We start from the raw sequence: 19,431 nt of genomic DNA on the forward strand, positions 1-19,431 counted from the left end.
ACTGTAATCATAATCAATTTATGGATTAATTAAATTCATTGAGGGGAGGGGTTTGTGTTTCACAGTATTTTACTGCAATTAAAAGGGATTGGTGCAAGCAGGTTGACTAATAGGTAAAGTGTTTACAAATTTACAGAATATTAATGAATATTTGGTGATTTGTATCACTTGCACTACTAGAGACCTTAACAATGGCTTCTAAACAGGCAGTGACTACAGGGCAAAACAGACCAAAAGGACATGGCAAAATGCTCATCCATTTAAGGTTTGATACTTGCTGCCACTTCAATCTACCCCCTAGGGTGGCAGGTAGCCTAGTGGTTAGAGTGTTGGCCTAGGAACCAAAAGGTTGCAAGATCAAACCCCTGAGCTGACATGGTAGAAATCTGTGGTTCTGCTCCTAGGCTGTCATTGAAAATAAGAATTTGTTCTTAACTGACTTGCCTAGTTAAATAAAAAGTACATTTTAAATTGATGGGGCACAAGAACGATATACGGGTTAAATTGGGACAGCGTTCTCCCTCACGGGTGCAACAAATATAGCCTCGTACAAAGCACGACTCAAAATATGTTAATTCGAAATACAGCAATTCTTTCCCCGCCCACAACATTTTCCCATAATGCACCATATTTTACAGTATGCTGCAGATAAACATTTCAGAGTATTTTACTGTTGATAATACAAAACATTTGCGTATAATTTACAGTATTCCATTACAGTGTTTGATATACCAGTTTAGGTGACATGTTGACAATAAACAAGAGTAGTCTTTCTGTGATATCTACTGTATGTGTTGACTACTATTCAGGAGGAGACAAAAAAAGATGTACGACATTCCTCTGAAATCCTTAATGTTACATCACTCTATGTTTTTACACCCATTTTCTTCCACTCCCATACCCGAATAACTGGTGCAAATTACCAGTGTGTAGGCAACTAATGAGGCCTGAGACATTTTATTTTCCTGCTACTGCTGTCTACAAAATATTTCGGTTGAGCGTAATCGTGCTACGCTATCTGGCACAGACACTCTCTGGCGGCAGCGAGGCAAAACCTGCAGCCCAGAACTGCTCCACTTAATGCAGCGTGATGTGAGAGGAGCAGACAGGCGAGAGTGGAGGGCCCTCTAGTCATGCAAAATGCAAAAAAAATAAGACTTTATTACAGCCCCCTAATGGTGACACAACAATCTGTTAAAGCACTTCGGCAAATCTCAAAACATTCAGTATGAAGAAAAAAATTGGGTCTTGAGGATGGCATTGGGTGCGTTACGGTTTGATGTAACCTTGAGTAACTACTGGTTTGATTGCCTGATTGAGAACAATTGCTCTTAGACAGCTACAGTATATTATGTGTTTGTTGTGCACAGTATGTATGTGTAAGAAATAAAGCCCCAGATATATGACAGGGATAACCTACATAACCCTACATAATGTGAAAACCTCATATTCTCAACCTTACAATTTGAGGCAAATATTTGTGTATTTAACCTCTACTACTGACATCTGTATTATTCAAAATCCACAATGATGGAAATGGTAGTGTGTCTGACGTTTTTAAAGCTTTTTACTAACCAGGGGAAAAGTTATTGCTGGTGATACTTTCACACACGTCCCACAAAAGTAGGCTACCTACTTTCAAAGACTTCTTTGTGCGTTTATTAACATCTTACACTAAGTAATACATGTCAACCTGCCAAAATCAAGTGCAGTATAAATGGATAATGGAGTGAAAAGATGAGAAACCACTCAACTTCAAAGATTTGTACTAAATGTACTCATATGTAATGTACTTTGGGGAACGCTTGAAATATACATTAGACTCTCCATCTTGGGATTTACGTTAGTTCAGAGCTCCTCGTTTTAGCCCTGAAAGTACAAACGTGAACTCATCAAACTGCTTGTGATCTCTTTTTTACTGACCCTGTTTCTCAAAGCTAAAGTTCTGGAAAGGCCGAGGATTGGTTTAATAAGTTGTTATCATCTGTTCATCGTACACATATGGTCAACGGTCCAATACATATTTAATGGAGAACGTTTCATAGGGTTCTATTCATGGAATTAAGAGATAAATAAAATAAACACAAATTTCATGTTCTCTTTTATACGCCCCTGAAATTATTATGGGAAATAATGGATGGTTGAAAGCATCCTATGGTCCAATTGCATCTGTGATTGGATACAAGGGGAGGTACTGACACACCAAGTGAACACTAAAAGTTGTGTTGTTTATCGTTGGAACAAAAGGATATTCTATCACTTAATCCTAGCCTTTGTGGAGAATAAAAAATTGCCAAAACTAAAGGGAAGTTTTCTTTGTCCCTGGTGGCCCTTTGTTTCTCCCAGAAAATGTTTTTTTCTCCAGTCTTATGATTAGCAGAGCATAGAACAGAATGAAATTTTGTAATTGACTGTTGGAATGAGAAAATGATATTGTAATATAGGCAGGAAGGGTGTATTAAACACACACATTGAGAGGTAAAAATATATATTTTTAAGGCAGTAAATAGGAATACTGGGACATAATTCAATTGATGTATGTAATATGTGAACTAAACAAGAGATATCAGTTGGTTGGCATTTTCATTTTGTCTATTATATCTATACTGAACAGAAATATAAACACAACATGCAATATTTACATTTGTTTGCAGTTCATTTTAGGAAATCTGTCAATTGAAATAAATTCGTTAGGCCCTACTCTATGGATTTCACAAGACTGGGCAGAGGCGCAGCCATGGGTGGGCCTGGGAGAACATAGGCCCACCCACTTGGGAGCCAGGTCCACAAACTGGGGAGTTGGAGGCAGCTTATGGTAGAGAATTGAACATTCAATTCTCTGCAACAGCTCTGGTGGACATTCCTGCAGTCAGCATGCATTGTGTTGAGTGACAAAACTGCACATTTCTGAGTGGCCTTTTATTGTCCCCCAGCACAAGGTGCACCTGAGTAATGATCATGCTGTTTAATCAGCTTCTTGATATGCCAACACCTGTCAGGTGGATGGATTATCTTGGCAAAAGAGAAATGCTCACTAACAGGGATGTAAACAAATTTGTGCAAAACATTTGAGAGAAATAAGCTTTTTGTGCATACGGAACATTTCTGGGATCTTTTATTTCAGCTCATGAAACATTGGACCAACACTTTACATGTTGCGTTTATATTTTTGTTCAGTATATATTTCTATATATCTATGGAGAAATAGTGTGCTCCTTTGTCTATATGACATACTACAGTGTTTGCCCCTGGCTGTGCAGGGAGTACAGAGAATCTTCAAGGCAAGCTCTGGTGAACAACCTATATTTAGCGTTCTGGTAAATTTTCTATGACGTTAAAATAATTATGTTCCTTTACATTTCTAAAATGGCTGCTGGCCCAAAGCCTAATGTTCATGAACATTATGTTATTCCAGCTCCTGTTTCCTGTTTCCAGGTATGCTGAAAGTCTGGCCTCATTTCATGTCTCATTTATTGATAAAGCTGGGTCAAATTGAAAAGTTTCACCGAAAATATTAAATCATTCTGTATATCTGTTGCTATTGTCATCCTGTGTTTTAACATGTACAAATGACTATCATTTGTTGATGGCCCGTGTAACGGTGAACTTTGAGCTTTTCGGAACATCATTCAGCCACGTGTGTAGATGACTAACGTTGATAGTCATGTTAATAGTGGCATGACTAGGTGATGACAGATTGGATGATTGTCTCCCGAGCTTCTCTCCCCAGTGTGGATTATGATGATAGCCCAACCTCAGACTGCTGTCATGCTGTGTTTACTTCCTAGATTAAATGTAGTGTGAGGAGGTTCTTGGTGCCTTCCTGCAGTGACTGACTACAGTTCTTTAGTAAGTTTCCCCCGAGCCAGAGATTTAAGTGCGTTTGGGAATAGGAAGCGACAAGTGACATTATCACACTCAACCCTTACAAAAGATGTACATAACATATTCATTATAATGTGTAATACATTCAACACTTAGCCTATACATTCATGTTCACATTATATAATATAATGCCTGCATAGTGTGTTAAACGATATTATTGGGAAAAGTAATTGTGGGCACAGTAAGTCAATTAATTGAATAATATCTAAGCCAGGGGTGTCAAACATACGGGATGCGAGCGGGAACCAATATTGCCCACAAACCCAATATACTTTAGAATGACTAAAACCAAATGGAAACTGTGTAGTTATGATAATGGGCCTACTGTACATTCATACAGTTTCTTGACTGTACTCAGCTTGCTAATAATCCATGAAATTAAAGCTAGACAGTCAGGTAGCATCAAAAATTCCCAAAGGGACGGATAGAGGACTATTTTTAGCAAATAACCAATTTTCAGTACTGCCCTCCAGACCTCGATGAAGACAGAATGTGGTCCCCTGGGGCAAAATGAGTTTGACACCCCGATCTAAGCATAGGTTACAGCCAGCTCATAGGACCCTTGTATAATGTGTCGTCTAGTTCTGCCGCACCATCTGCATGTGTGTATTAGTCGAAGCCATTGGATTTTTCAGATGAGTGGTTCCAACCGGAATAGCTGAAGTGTTACAAATTCTGTTTCCCTTGGATTCCAGCGAGGGCCAAAGGACTGGTGAACGGTTCACAGCCCTGGCACAGAGGCACCATTACGTTGACGGCGATTTGAGGAGGAGCACAGCTTTGTAAACGGTTATCGGTGGGCAGAGTGGAATGGCACATTGTTTATTAGTTAATTCATCATTCGATGCAGATTCATACACAAAGGGTTCCAAAGGGTTCTTCGGCTGTCCCTATAGGAAAACCCTTTTTGGTTCCAGGTAGTTATCCTATGGGGACAGCCGAATAAGCCTTTTAGGTTCTAGATAGAATAAAAGTACTAAGAGTGTAGGAACAAGAGGTGCATACAGTGCCTTTGGGAAGTATTCAGACCGCTTGACTTTTTCCACTGTTACATTACGGCCTTAATCTAAAATTTATTAAAGTTTTTTTTTCTTCATCAAGCTACACACAATACCCCGTAATGACAAGGCAAAACTGGTTTTTAGAAATGTTTGCAAATAACTTAAATATCAGTTATACATAAGTATTCAGACCTTTTCCTTTGTTGAAGCACCTTTGGCAGTGATTACAGCCTCGATTCTTCTTGGGTATGACGCTACAAGCTTGGCACACCTGTATTTGGGGAGTTTCTCCCATTTTTCTATGCAGATCCTCTCAAGCTCTGTCAGGTTGTATGGGGAGTGACGCTGCACAGCTATTTTCAGGTCTCTCCAGAGATGTTCGATTGGGTTCAAGCCAGGACTCTGGCTGGGCCACTCAAAAACTTTCAGAGACTTGTCTCAAAGCCACTCCTGCATTGTTTTGTCTGTGTGCTTAAGGTCATTGTCCTGTTGGAAGGTGAACCTTCGTCCCAGTCTGAGGTCCTGAGCGCTCTGGAGCAGGTTTTCATCAAGGATCTCTCTGTACTTTGCTCTGTTAATCTTTCCCTCGATCCTGACTAGTCTCTGCCGCTGAAAAACATCCCCACAGCATGATGCTGCCACCACCATGCTTTACCGTAGGGACAGTGCAAGGTTTCTTCCAGACGTGAAGCTTGGCATTCAGTCCAAATCTTGGTTTCATCAGACCAGATAATCTTGTTTCTCATGGTCTGAGAGTCTTTAGGTGCCTTTTGGCAAACTACAAGCGGGCTGTCATGTGCCTTTTACAGAGGAGTGGCTTCCGTCTGGCCACTCTACCATAAAGGCCTGGTTGGTGGAGTGCTGCAGAGATGGTTGTCCTTCTGGAAGGTTCTCCCATCTCCACAGAGGAACTCTGGAGCTGTGAGTGACCATCAAGTTCTTGGTCACCTCCCTGACCAAGGCCCATCTCCCCTGATTGCTCAGTTTGGCTGGACGGCCAGCTCTAGGAAGACTCTTGGATGTTCCAAACTTCTTCCATTTAAGAATGATGGAGGCCACTGTGTTCTTGGGTACCCTTCCCCAGATCTGTGCCTTGACACAATCCTGTCTCTGAACTCTACGGACAATTCCTTCGATCTCATGGCTTGGTTATTGCTCTGACATGCACTGTAAACTGTGGGACCTCATATAGACAGGTGTGTGCCTTCCAAATCATGTCCAATCAATTGAATTTACCACAGGTGGACTCCAATCAAGTTGTGGAAACATCTCAAGTATGATCAATGGAAACAAGAGGCACCTGAGTCTCATAGCAAAGGGTCTGAATACTTAGGTATTTCTGTTATATACACTGCTCAAAAAATAAAGGGAACACTTAAACAACACAATGTAACTCCAAGTCAATCACACTTCTGTGAAATCAAACTGTCCACTTAGGAAGCAACACTGATTGACAATAAATTTCACATGCTGTTGTGCAAATGGAATAGACAACGGTGGAAATTATAGGCAATTAGCAAGACACCCCCAATAAAGGAGTGGTTCTGCAGGTGGGGACCACAGACCACTTCTCCCTATGCTTCCTGGCTGATGTTTTGGTCACTTTTGAATGCTGGCGGTGCTTTCACTCTAGTGGTAGCATGAGACGGAGTCTACAACCCACAAGTGGCTCAGGTAGTGCAGATCATCCAGGATGGCACATCAATGCGAGCTGTGGCAAGAAGGTTTGCTGTGTCTGTCAGCGTAGTGTCCAGAGCATGGAGGCGCTACCAGGAGACAGGCCAGTACATCAGGAGACGTGGAGGAGGCCGTAGGAGGAGGTAGCAGCAGGACCGCTACCTCCACCTTTGTGCAAGGAGGAGCAGGAGAAGCACTGCCAGAGCCCTGCAAAATGACCTCCAGCAGGCCAGAAATGTGCATGTGTCTGCTCAAACGGTCAGAAACAGACTCCATGAGGGTGGTATGAGGGCCCTACAGCCCAACACAGTGCAGGACGTTTGGCATTTGCCAGAGAACACCAAGATTGGCAAATTCGCCACTGGCGCCCTGTGCTCTTCACAGATGAAAGCAGGTTCACACTGAGCACGTGACAGACGTGACAGAGTCTGGAGATGCCGTGGAGAACGTTCTGCTGCCTGCAACATCCTCCAGCATGACCGGTTTAGCGGTGGGTCAGTCATGGTGTGGGGTTGCATTTCTTTGGTGGGCCGCACAGCCCTCCATGTGCTCGCCAGAGGTAGCCTGACTGCCATTAGGTACCCCTTGTGAGACCATATGCTGGTGCGGTTGGCCCTGGGTTCCTCCTAATGCAAGACAATGTGGCTGGAATGTGTCAGCAGTTCCTGCAAGATGCTATGGACTGGCCCGCCCGTTCCCCAGACCTGAATCCAATTGAGCACATCTGGGACATCATGTCTCGCTCCATCCACCAACGCCACGTTGCACCACAGACTGTCCAGTAGTTGGCGGATGCTTTAGTCCAGGTCTGGGAGGAAATCCCTCAGGAGACCATCCACCACCTCATCAGGAGCATGCCCAGGCGTTGTAGGGAGGTCATACAGGCACGTGGAGGTCACACACACTACTGAGCCTCATTTTGACTTGTTTTAAGGACATTACATTACATTTTTACATTTTAGTAATTTAGCAGACGCTCTTATCCAGAGCGACTTACAGTAGTGAATGCATACATTTCATTTTCATTTCATACCTTTTTTTTTTTGTCATACTTGGCCCCCCGTGGGAAACAAACCCACAACCCTGGTGTTGCAAACACCATGCTCTACCAACTGAGCTACGGGGAAGGCTAGTTACATCAAAGTTGGATCAGCCTGAATGTGGTTTTCCACTTTAATTTTGAGTGTGACTCCAAATTCAGACCTCCATGGGTTGATAAATTGGATTTCCATTGATTATTTTTGTGTGATTTTGTTGTCAGCACATTCAACTATGTAAAGAAAAAAGTATTTCATAAGATTATTTCTTTCATTCAGATCTAGGATGTGTTGTTTAAGTGTTCCCTTTATTTTTTTGAGCAGTATATATTTGATAAATTAGCAAAAATGTATTAAAAAAACTGTTTTTACTTTGTCATTTAGGGTTATTGTGTGTAGATTGATGATTTTTTTTTTGTTTAATTAATTTTAGATTAAGGCTGTAACGTAACAAAATGTGGAAAAAGTCAAAGGGTCTGAATGCTTTCCGAATGCACAGTATTTAAAGAGAGAACAATGCTATGTTTCAATGGCCATACTAGCAAACCACTTTTAATTCATTCCCAATAAATTGCTTCATTCGAAGAGGTGCACGAGTGTGGAGATTGTCACAGAGCCACTGTTTGACATGTTCATTCAAATCGCATAGGATTGTATAAATGTGAAGGATAAAGCTGGTAAAGTTAGAATATATTTTTCTTGCATTTATTTTTTCGGTGAATGATACAGTATTTGGAGAAAGGCCTTGTTAATCCTATTGTCCATATATGTTAAACAGTTTACAAGCTGGAATGACACAGCCTGTAAACAAGCCACAGATGCATCTACTTGGCTGGATATCACTTAGGCTAATTACCCACAATCCAATGAGTTCTATTTGGGTAAGTAGGTGATTGCCTTTTCTCTGAATCAACCAGAGCTCTTCTCGTGTTCCAGTCAGCTGGTGATTGTTGAGTGATATGTATTTCCCAATGTTAAATTCCCATGACTCTGCTGTTGCGCCTGTGATATGAAGCTGTCACACAGGATTGAGCCTAGTGATGCCCAGCTGCTAAGCCCTGCGGAAGGGTTGGCTTGGAGCACATGCAACCCGCTCCAGCTGAAGTTAACGAAAATGGCTTTAGGAAAACCCGATTACATTCCTGTGTTATGAGATGTGGGTCAGGTTACCGTCCCCATCGCCAGTTGTCTGGAAGGGGAATGGTAAATCAACAGGAAATACGTCAGCTGCCAACGATTGGATGGCATTCACTCTGTCATAAACGAATCAGCACATTTCTCCATTACTCATCAGGTTCCATTACAGGAAGTCATAGTTGGTGATTATTTGACCTCTGGAAATAAAAAAAGGGGTAATTTGTATTTTACTGCGTACCTTTAAGCACCTCTCGTTAGAAATTGGTTTAGGTCCCACCAGTGACACCAGTGGACCAAATGTGAGGTTCACTTCAAACCAGTGCAAATCTTACACATGCCAACCCAGTATGCTACCATTTTAGTTGTGTCACAAATCTTGAGTGAAACCCTACTACTCCTAGTATTACCACCATTACCATATACATATACCACAAGTAGTTTAAAGTATCCAGTTTTATTAGTCGTATGTACGGTATACGGATGGTATACACCATCCAACAAAATGCTTACTTGCAGATTCCTTCTCGACAATGCAACAGCAATAAGAAATAATAAAAGATATCAATACGAACATAAAGTAAATGTCTCAGTAGAATACAATAAACATTTTAGCATAGATATAATACAGGAAGTTACAGGTGTAAATATTGGACTATAAATTGTATCAGGGAAGGGGAGATTGGGGGCAAATTTTTAAATTGAGCAGTATAGTAAGTCTGGTAGCAGCAGTTGTGATGTGTGTGTAGCATGAATGTATATGTGTGTGTGTATGTCTGTGCGGGTGTGTGCATGTGTGCTAAGGTGTGGAGAATCAGAGCAGGTGGTCAGTCCAGTTCAAGTGTTCAGCAATCTGATGGCTTGTAGATAGAAACGGTCTCTGAGCCTGTTGGCATCAGGCCTCATGCTCCGATACCGTCTGGCCGATGGTAAGGGAAAGAACAGCTAGTGGCTAGGGTGTGTGGGGTCTTGATGATGCTACGTGCCTTCCTCAGGCACCGTTTCGAGTAGATGGGAGCACGGTGATGTCAACGCAGAGAAACGTAAAACTTGTGACTCTCTCTACTGCAGTACCCGTTGATGTGGATCGGGGCATGTTCCCTCCTCTGCTTCCTGAAGTCAACAATCAACTCCTTCATTTTGCTCACGCTGATGGAGTGGTTGTTGTCATGACACCACAATGCCAGTTTACTTACCTCCTCCCTATAGGCTGACTCATTGTTGTTGGTTATCAGGCCTACAACCGTGGTGTGGTCAACAAACTTGATGATGGAGTTGCTGTTGTGCAAAGCCATGCAGTCGTGGGTGAACACGAGTACAGCAGAGGACTGAGGACACACCCCTGGGGGGGCCCTGTGTTAAGAGTTAGTGTGGAGGAGGTGTTGTTGCCAATCTTCACAGCCTGGGTCAGCTTGTCAGAAAGTCCAGGATCCAGTTGCAGAGGGTGGTGTCCAGACCCAGGGCTCTGAGCTTAGTATCGAGCTTGGAGGGAACAATAGTGTTGAATCCTGAACTGTAGTCAATGAATAGTATTCTCACATAGGTGTTCCTCTTGTCCAGATGTGTTTCGGCCATGTGAATAGCAATGGAAATGGCATCTTCCATGGATCTATTGAAACAGTAGGCAAATTGGAGTGGGTCCAGTGTGCCTGGCATGCTGACCCTCATGTGGGCCATGACCAGCCTCTCAAAGATGACCGGGGTGAGCGTGACAGTGCGGTAGTCATTTGGGCATGTCACCTTGTTTTTCTTGGGCACTGGGACGATGGTGGTTTCCTTAAAGCAGGTGGGGACTATAGCCTGGGATCAGGACAGGTTGAAGATGTCCGAGAAGCAGAGCTGAACCGTACTTCAACTATGAACACATCACACCGCTGGCAACACCGCTGTCCAGCTCCATCAAACTCAGTGAGCCAAGTAACTGTAATCTTTCAGTAGACGGGACACAGCAATTCATCTAAAAAGGAGTTTCGGATGATTCATGTTCTTTAATGAAAGTGTTCTTATTTAATGAACCACTAACGGTCCCCTATTGATCAGAGAGAAAAGAGAGGGGCTCACAAGAAAGATAAGAAACAGATATGTCTACAAACACACACGTGTACACACACACACACACACAGTGCACACACATAGACACACACGCAGACTTGGTGCCTCCTGGTGACATGCTATAGTCATAGTAGCCTCCTAGCAGCTCCAGTCGATAGACTTCCATTAGGAGGGGATAAGCTGTCAAAGCAACCCATGACCTCCTCTCGCCCCCTTGAAGGCCGCTGGCCTCTGCTGTCCGTATCAATATGAATTTTAGCCCCTGCGCCTGTCACCCACAATTCCTTGTGGCCATTAGTCTCCAGTATCTGTTTCCCTCAACTTGTATTATGGATTTCTGTTGGTCTTTTGTCCAAAGTATGAACAATGATCTTAAAACAGGGACAATTTGATGTGTTGAATGGATTTATATCCACTGGGGCATTGGAGTTCTTGTACATTCTACTCTTTTAATTATTTTTAGGGCTCTGTAACTCTGCATATTTGCAATATCTTTGCCTTTTTGTAATTGCCTTAATAACAGCTATATATTAAAGTATGCTAAACAGATGTGTCCAATAGTTTGATGAGATGTGATAGACATGGCCAGATGACAGGGCTTTTTGGAAGTTGGTGCGAAGGGACCCTAAAGGTCAAGGTATTTCATCGCAGTGGACTAGATGAAGAGAGATGTTGTCATCGACATGGCAGAATGTCACTGCAAATCACAATGGGGTTATTATCTCATGAGATGCTGGGAAATCCCCATAGGGTATGGTATATATCTTTGTTTTGAATAACAAAATAGTCTAATAGCGTTGTGACAATGGACATATTGTAAAACAGTGTTTTTGTAAAACAGCGGGAACTGCTGTATTCACCCTTTTTCAGTTCTATTTTTTTTAATAATAATTTGAGGATGATAGAAAAAATTATGATGAGCGATATCTCGTTACTTATGCATCTTTGAAACAAATATGGTGTTTTGCTGGCGCTCCTTGTGTTTCATTGACAAAGTGGACCAGTGCCAGAGACAGGAAGGTTGAATGACCTTTGACTTTAATGTCCCAGGCACTCTGCAAGGCATTTTTTCTCAGATAGGTTCACTGTAATCCCTTAGCCCCCATTCAATTTACAGAGGCACTGTGTCACCAGGCCACTAAAGACTAAATGAATGGATCAATAAGCCATCTGAAAGCCTATGGGAGGACAAAGATTCCCCTAGTCGCTATCAGCTTACTGGTCATAATGAATGGGCTGTTGTTTATGTTGTAAAGTGCAGTGTCATTAACTCCTTTGAAAAATAACCCCTCTTCTGACCTTACCACTATGGAGACGCTCCTTGGGCCTTGAATATAGGAACATCGGCTAAAACTAATTGCCACCTAGAATACATATACAGTCGTGGCCAAATGTTTTGAGAATTACACAAATATACATTTTCATAAAGTCTGCTGCCTCAGTTTGTATGATGGCAATTTGCATATACTCCAGAATGTTATGAAGAGTGATCAGATGAATTGCAATTAATTGCCAAGTCCCTCTTTGCCATGCAAATGAACTGAATCCCCCCAAAAAACATTTCCACTGCATTTCAGCCCTGCCACAAAAGGACCAGCTGACATCATGTCAGTGATTCTCTCGTGAACACTGGTGTGAGTGTTGACGAGGACAAGGCTGGAGATCACTCTGTCATGCTGACTGAGTTCGAATAACAGACTGGAAGCTTCAAAAGGAGGGTGGTGCTTGGAATCATTGTTCTTCCTCTTCCTCCATGGTTCCCTGCAAGGAAACACGTGTCGTCATCATTGCCTTGCACAAAAAGTGCTTCACAGACAAGGATATTGCTGCCAGTAAGAGTGCACCTAAATCAACCATTTATCGGATCATCAAGAACTTCAAGGAGAGCGGTTCAATTGTTGTGAAGAAGGCTTCAGGGTGCCCAAGAAAGTCCAGCAAGCGCCAGGACTGTCTCCTAAAGTTGATTCAGCTGCAGGATCAGGGCACCACCAGTACAGAGCTTGCTCAGGAATGGCAGCAGGCAGGTGTGAGTGCATCTGCACGCACAGTGAGGCGAAGACTTATGGATGTTGGCCTGGTGTCAAGAAGGGCAGCAAAGAAGCCACTTCTCTCCAGGAAAAACATCAGGGACAGACTGATATTCTGCAAAAGGTACAGGTATTTGACTGCTGAGGACTGGGGTAAAGTCATTTTCTCTGATGTATCCCCTTTCCGATTGTTTGGGGCATCCGGAAAAAAGCTTGTCCGGAGAAGACAAGGTGAGCACTACCATCAGTCCTGTGTCATGCCAACAGTAAAGCATCCTGAGACCATTCATGTGTGGGGTTGCTTCTCAGTCAAGGGCGTGAGCTCACTCACAATTTTGCCTAAGAACACAGCCATGAATAAAGAATGGTACCAACACATCCAGGAACAGTTTGGCGATGAACAATGCCTTTTCCAGCATGATGGAGCACCTTGCCATAAGGCAAAAGTGATAACTAAGTGGCTCGGGGAACAAAACATCAATATTTTGGGTCCATGGCCAGGAAACTCCCCAGACCGTAATCCCATTGAGAACTTGTGGTCAATCCTCAAGAGGCGAGTGGACAAACAAAAACCCACAAATTCTGACAAACTCCAAGCATTGACTATGCAAGAATGGGCTGCCATCAGTCAGGATGTGGCCCAGAAGTTAATTGACAGCATGCCAGGGCAGATTGCAGAGGTCTTGAGAAAGAAGGGTCAAAACAAACAAATATTGACTCTTTGCATCAACTTCATGTAATTGTCAATAAAAGCCTTTGACACTTATGAAATGCTTGTAGTTATACTTCAGTATTCCATAGTAGCATCTGACTAAAATATCTAAAGACACTGAAGCAGCAAACTTTGTGGAAATTAATATTTGTGTCATTCTCAAAACTTTTGGCCACGACTGTACATTTAGAGACTTGTGTGTCTTTGTTTGTTGTGGTAACACTTTACTGCATAGTGTTCCTGTACGTACAATGTAACAACCACTGTAAATACTCATTATAAAGTTGTACTTACAGCTTTAGCCCTAACAGTGTAATACTTCATAATAATTGTTGCACTGTACTTACAGGGCTAAATATACAACCATAAGAATACTGTAAACTGTGACCATACGACATTGAATACACAAGGTGTAAGTTCGAAATTTGGTTGTGCATAAGCAGTTCTCTCTTGTTTTGTCAGTCAATGACAGTCACTCGATTAGCCATGTCAGCTAACAATTTTTATGTTGGTAAGTTAGTCTAGCCAGTTATCTAAACTTGTAGTAATCATGGCTGAATACCGAGCGGGCACGCAGGGCATGTGTCCAGGGGCCCTGACCTCCAGGGGCCCCCTTTGATGTTGTTAGTCACTCTCACTCAGATATCATTAACATGGCATAAGTTATTGCAAAATGTGTAGAATTACAGGAAATTATCTTTAAAACTGCAAGAATGTATCTCTGCCCCATTGCAAAATGAGTAGAATTGCATGAAATGTGTTAGAAAATTGCTAAACGTTCTCTCCGCCCCATGGCAAATTGTGTAGAGCTGCAGAAAACATAATTGTTACACTGTACTTACAAGGCTAATTATACAACCATAGAATATTGTAAAACTGCAAAAATGTCTTTGCCCCATGGCAAAATAAGTAGAATTGCATAACTGTCACGAATGTCGAAAGGAGAAGAGGACCAAGGTGCAGCGTGTGTGTTGTTCCACATTTTTATTTACACTGTGAAACTATGCAATACATAAATAAACTGAAAGACAAAAACAACAAACCGTGACACAGAGGTGAAACATACACAACTCAAAATGTATCTCCCACAAACCCAGGTGGAAAAAAACCCTACTTAAGTTTGATCTCCAATTAGAGACAACGAGGACCAACTGCCTCTAATTGGAGATCATCCCAAACAAAACCAACATAGAAATACAAAACTAGAACATGAACATAGAAATACAAAACATAGAAAAACACCCCCTGTCACTCCCTGACCTACTCTACCATAGAAAATAACATCTTACTCTGGTCAGGATGTGACAGTACCAGTACCCCCCCCCAAAAAAAACAAAAAAACAAAAGGGAGGGTAGGGTGGGTACCTAATGTCTAAGGCAGCTCTGGTGTAGTACACATAACTTTATCCCGCGGATCCTCCAACAGAGGAGGCGGCTCTGGTTCGGGGCGTAACCCCTGCTCCGCCTGCTGATCCCTCTGCTTCTGTGCCACCGGACCGTGGATCATCGCCGGAGGTTCTGGGCTGCAGGCCGCCGCTGGAGACTCCGGGCTGCAGGCCGTCTCAGGAGGTTCCGGGCTGCAGGCCGTCTCAGGAGGTTCCGGGCTGCAGGCCGTCGCCGGAAGCTCTGGACTGGGAACCATCGCCGGAAGCTCTGGACTGGGAACCGTCGCCGGAAACTCTGGACTGGGAATGCGCACTGGAGGCCTGATGCGTGGGGCTGGCATAGGTGGCGCCAGACTTGTAACACGCACCTCAGGACGAGTGCGGGGAGCATGAACAGGACACAACACGCCCTGACCTACTCTACCATAGAAAATTACATCTTACTATGGTCAGGACGTGACAATGACATTTTTTATAAAATTATAACATTTTCTCTCTGCCCCATGGTAAAATGTGTAGAACTGCAGAAAACTTGCTTTAAAACTTAAATATTTTCTCTACACGTCATGCCAAAATTAACTTTAAAATGTACACTACCGTTCAAAAGTTTGGGGTCACTTAGAAATGTCCTTGTTTTTGAAAGAAAAGTAAAAAAAATGTGTCCATTATAATAACATCAAATTGATCAGAAATACAGTGTAGACATTGTTAATGTTGTAAATGACTATTGTAGCTGAAAACTGCTGATTTTTTATGGAATAGCTACATAGTCGTACAGAGGCCCATTATCAGAAACCATCACTTCTGTGTTCCAATGGCACGTTGTGTTAGCTAATCCAAGTTTATCATTTTAAAAGGCTACTTTATCATTAGAAAACTATTCTGCAATTATGATAGCACAGCTGAGAACTGTTGTCCTAATTAAAGTAGCAATACAACTGGCCTTCTTTAGACTAGTTGAGTATCTGGAGCATCAGCATTTGTGGGTTCGATTACAGGCTCAAAATGGCCAGAAACAAACAACTTTCTTCTGAAACTTGTCAGTCTATTCTTGTTCTGAGAAATGAAGGCTATTCCATGCGAGAAATTGTCAAAAATCTGAAGATCTCGTACAACGTTGTGAACTACTCCCTTCACAGAACAGCTCTAACCAGAATAGAAAGAGGAGTGGGAGGCCCCAGTGCACAACTGAGCAAGACTTGGACAACAACTGGAAAACAAATCCTCAACTGGCAGCTTCATTAAATAGTACCTGCAAAACACCAGTCTCAACGTCAACAGTGAATATGCGACTCCATTTTGCTAACCTTCTAGGCGGAGTTGCAAAGAAAAAGCCATATCTCAGACTGGCCAATATAAAGAAAATATTAAAATGGACAAAAGAACACAAACACTGGACAGAGATATGGCTTTTTCTTTGCAACTCTGCCTAGAAGGCCAGCATCCCGGAGTCGCCTCTTCACTGTTGACGTTGAGACTGGTGTTTTGCGGGTACTATTTAATAAAGCTGCCAGTTGAGGACTTGTGAGGCATCATGGCTCTATCTAGTACTGTGCGCCTCCCATAGTCATAACTGGACTTGGGAATTGTGAAGAGACCTCTAGTGGCATGTCTTGTAGGGTATGCATGGGTGTCCGAGCTGTGTCTACATTGTATTTCTGATCAATTTGATGTGATTTCAATGGACAAAAAATGTGTTTTCTTTCAAAAACAATGACATTTCTAAGTGACCCTCAACTTTTGAACTGTAGTGTACATTTTTCTCTCTGCCGTCAAGAGGTGGGCCAGTAAAAAAGGTTGCTGGCTTGATGGGGGGCCCCCAACCAAATCTCACTTAGGGCCCCGAAAAGACAAGAGCGGAGTAAAGCACATTGTTTTCATGTATCTGATGTGTTTGGTATCATTCCATTTATTCCATTCCAGCCATTACAATGAGCCATTCCTCCTATATCTCTTCATACCAGCCTCCATTGCTGATCAGTTTGCAGTTACAGTAGACATGGCTTATCGGGTGAGGATTTGCCTTTTGAGTATAGGCCTATTGCTGAAGAAAGTGATTGACAATATCTCAGTTCCAATGCACTGATAAATGTGACAAGCACAACTAGCCCTAATTGCTACTGGTTGATTTATCAATTTCATTGTACCCAAAGGCTGCTCTGTGCATTACAAATTAGTGGTAATTATAGATCCCATAGTAGAATACATTGGTATGGCTTGAGAGTAGTGCATTCATCACTGAAGTGTGAAAAAAAATATGATTTACACATTATTAAGGTAATTGAGTGTCTGTTAATAATAAAATGCTCACTGCCTGGCAACAACAAGTTAACAAAAAGCTCACTGCCTGTTGAACGAAATGGCGCTGGGATGGACAGCTGACGTTTTACGGGCTCTTGACCAATTGTGCTATTTTGTGTGTTTTTTGATGCTGATCTTAAAAAAATGTGTACATAATGTTTCCGACATTAGAACAGCGATCACTAACCTTGATTTAGATGACAATTTATACTTCAACGAGTCTGCCACGCTGGGCATACTGCTCACCCCGGACCAGGCTCTTATCCCTGAGACTCGAAAGAGAAAGGGAGAGAGGCCGACGTGTGGGAACCCTGACGAAATTACGTTGGCGAGTAAATCAACCACCTCTACCCTCCATTCTATTGGAGAACGTACAATCACTGGAGAACAAAATGGACGAGCTCCGATTGAGACTATCCTATATTATGTTGTCTTATGATCCTGTGTGGCTCAGTTGGTAAAGCATGGTGCTACAACACCAGAGTTGTCGGTTTGATTCCCATGGCAGTATGAAGAGTGTATGTAAAATGTAAATGTTTCTTTCAGTCGTGTATGAACAAGGACATGGGTAATATACATCTAAGTGTTTTTCTATGCAGGACAGAACGGCAGCTTCGAGTAAACTCAAGAGGGGAGGTGTGTATCTCTTTGTTAACAACAGCTGTTGCGCAATCTCTAATATTAACTTCTTAAGGAAGACTCGAGCTTCTGCTCGCCTGAGTTAGAATACGTCTTGATAAGCTGTAGACCATACTATTTACCAAAATAGTTTTCACCTATATTTTTAGCTGCTGCCTATTTATCACCACAAACCGATGCTGGCACTAAGATTGCACTCAATGAGCTGTATAGGGCCATAAGCAAACAAGAAAATGCTCATCCAGTAGCGGTGCTCCTGGTGGCCAGTGATTTTAATGCAGGGAAACTGAAATCCGTTTTACCAAATTTCTACCAGCATGTCACCTGTGCAACTGGAGGCAAAAAAACTCTAGATCACCTTTATTCCACACACAGAAACGCCCTCTTGGCAAATTTGACCATAACTTTATCCTTCTGATTCCTGCTTAAAAGCACAAACACAAAAAGGTAGTGGTCCAATGAAGAGGCTGCTAAACTGCAGGACTGTTTCGTTAGCACAGACTGGAATATGTTCCGGGATTCATTGAGGAGTTTACCACATCAGTCATTAATAAGTGCATCGACGACGTCGTCCCCACAGTGACCGTACGTATGTACATATCCCAACCAGAAGTCATGGATCTACTAAGATAAAATATAAAATTGTTTTCAGACGGTCATACCATGGATTATTTAGCTATTTGATTTAGAATTTTAGGACCCCTGTAGGTATCATTATTTATTATTTGATAAAATACTGAATTTGGCTTTTACTATTATAGCCCATAGAAATGCATTGAATAACACATTCATAAATGCCAAAACAGACAGTCCAAAAATGTATCATAACCAATACATTTTTGAAGTATCTTGCCTATATCTAGGAATTTATTTTAGGGGGACACATATTTAACCCCTTTTTTTTGTTGGCACAAAACTACCTCCATACTTCCATTTAAAAAAAAATACATTCAGACGAGTCCCGTGACACTTGTGGTGGTCTGTAGCCCAAACGGTTTGGACAATACAGACAGAAGTTGGCACATCGGCGGTACCTACCAGACATGCAAAATGCCCTACTTCGAGGCAACACTGAACCATGCATGAGAGCACCAGCTGTTTCCACAACTGTGTGATCATGCTCTCCGTTGCCGATGTGAGTAAGACCTTCAAACAGGTTAACATTCACAAGGCCACAGGGCCAGATGGATTACCAGGAAGCATACTCAGAGCATGCGCTGACCAGCTGGCAATTGTCTTCACTGACATTTTCAATCTGTCCCTGACCCGGTCTGTAATACCTAGGTTTTAAGCAGACCCCCATAGTCCCTGTGCCCAAGAATGCCATGGTAACCTGTGTAAATGACTATTGCCCCATAGCACTCACATCTGTATCCATTAAATGCTTAGAAAGGCTGGTCATGGCTCACATCAACACCATCATCCCAGATACCCTGGACCTACTCCAATTTGCATACCACACCAAATGATCCACAGATGATGCAGTCTCTATTGCACTCCACACTGCCCTCTCCCACCTGAACTAAAGGGACTGTAGTGGAGCGGGTCGAGAGCTTCAAGTTCCTTGGTGTCCACATCACT

The sequence above is a fragment of the Salmo trutta genome, chromosome 8, assembly GCF_901001165.1.
Source record: "Salmo trutta chromosome 8, fSalTru1.1, whole genome shotgun sequence".
In the NCBI taxonomy this organism is placed as follows: domain Eukaryota; kingdom Metazoa; phylum Chordata; class Actinopteri; order Salmoniformes; family Salmonidae; genus Salmo; species Salmo trutta.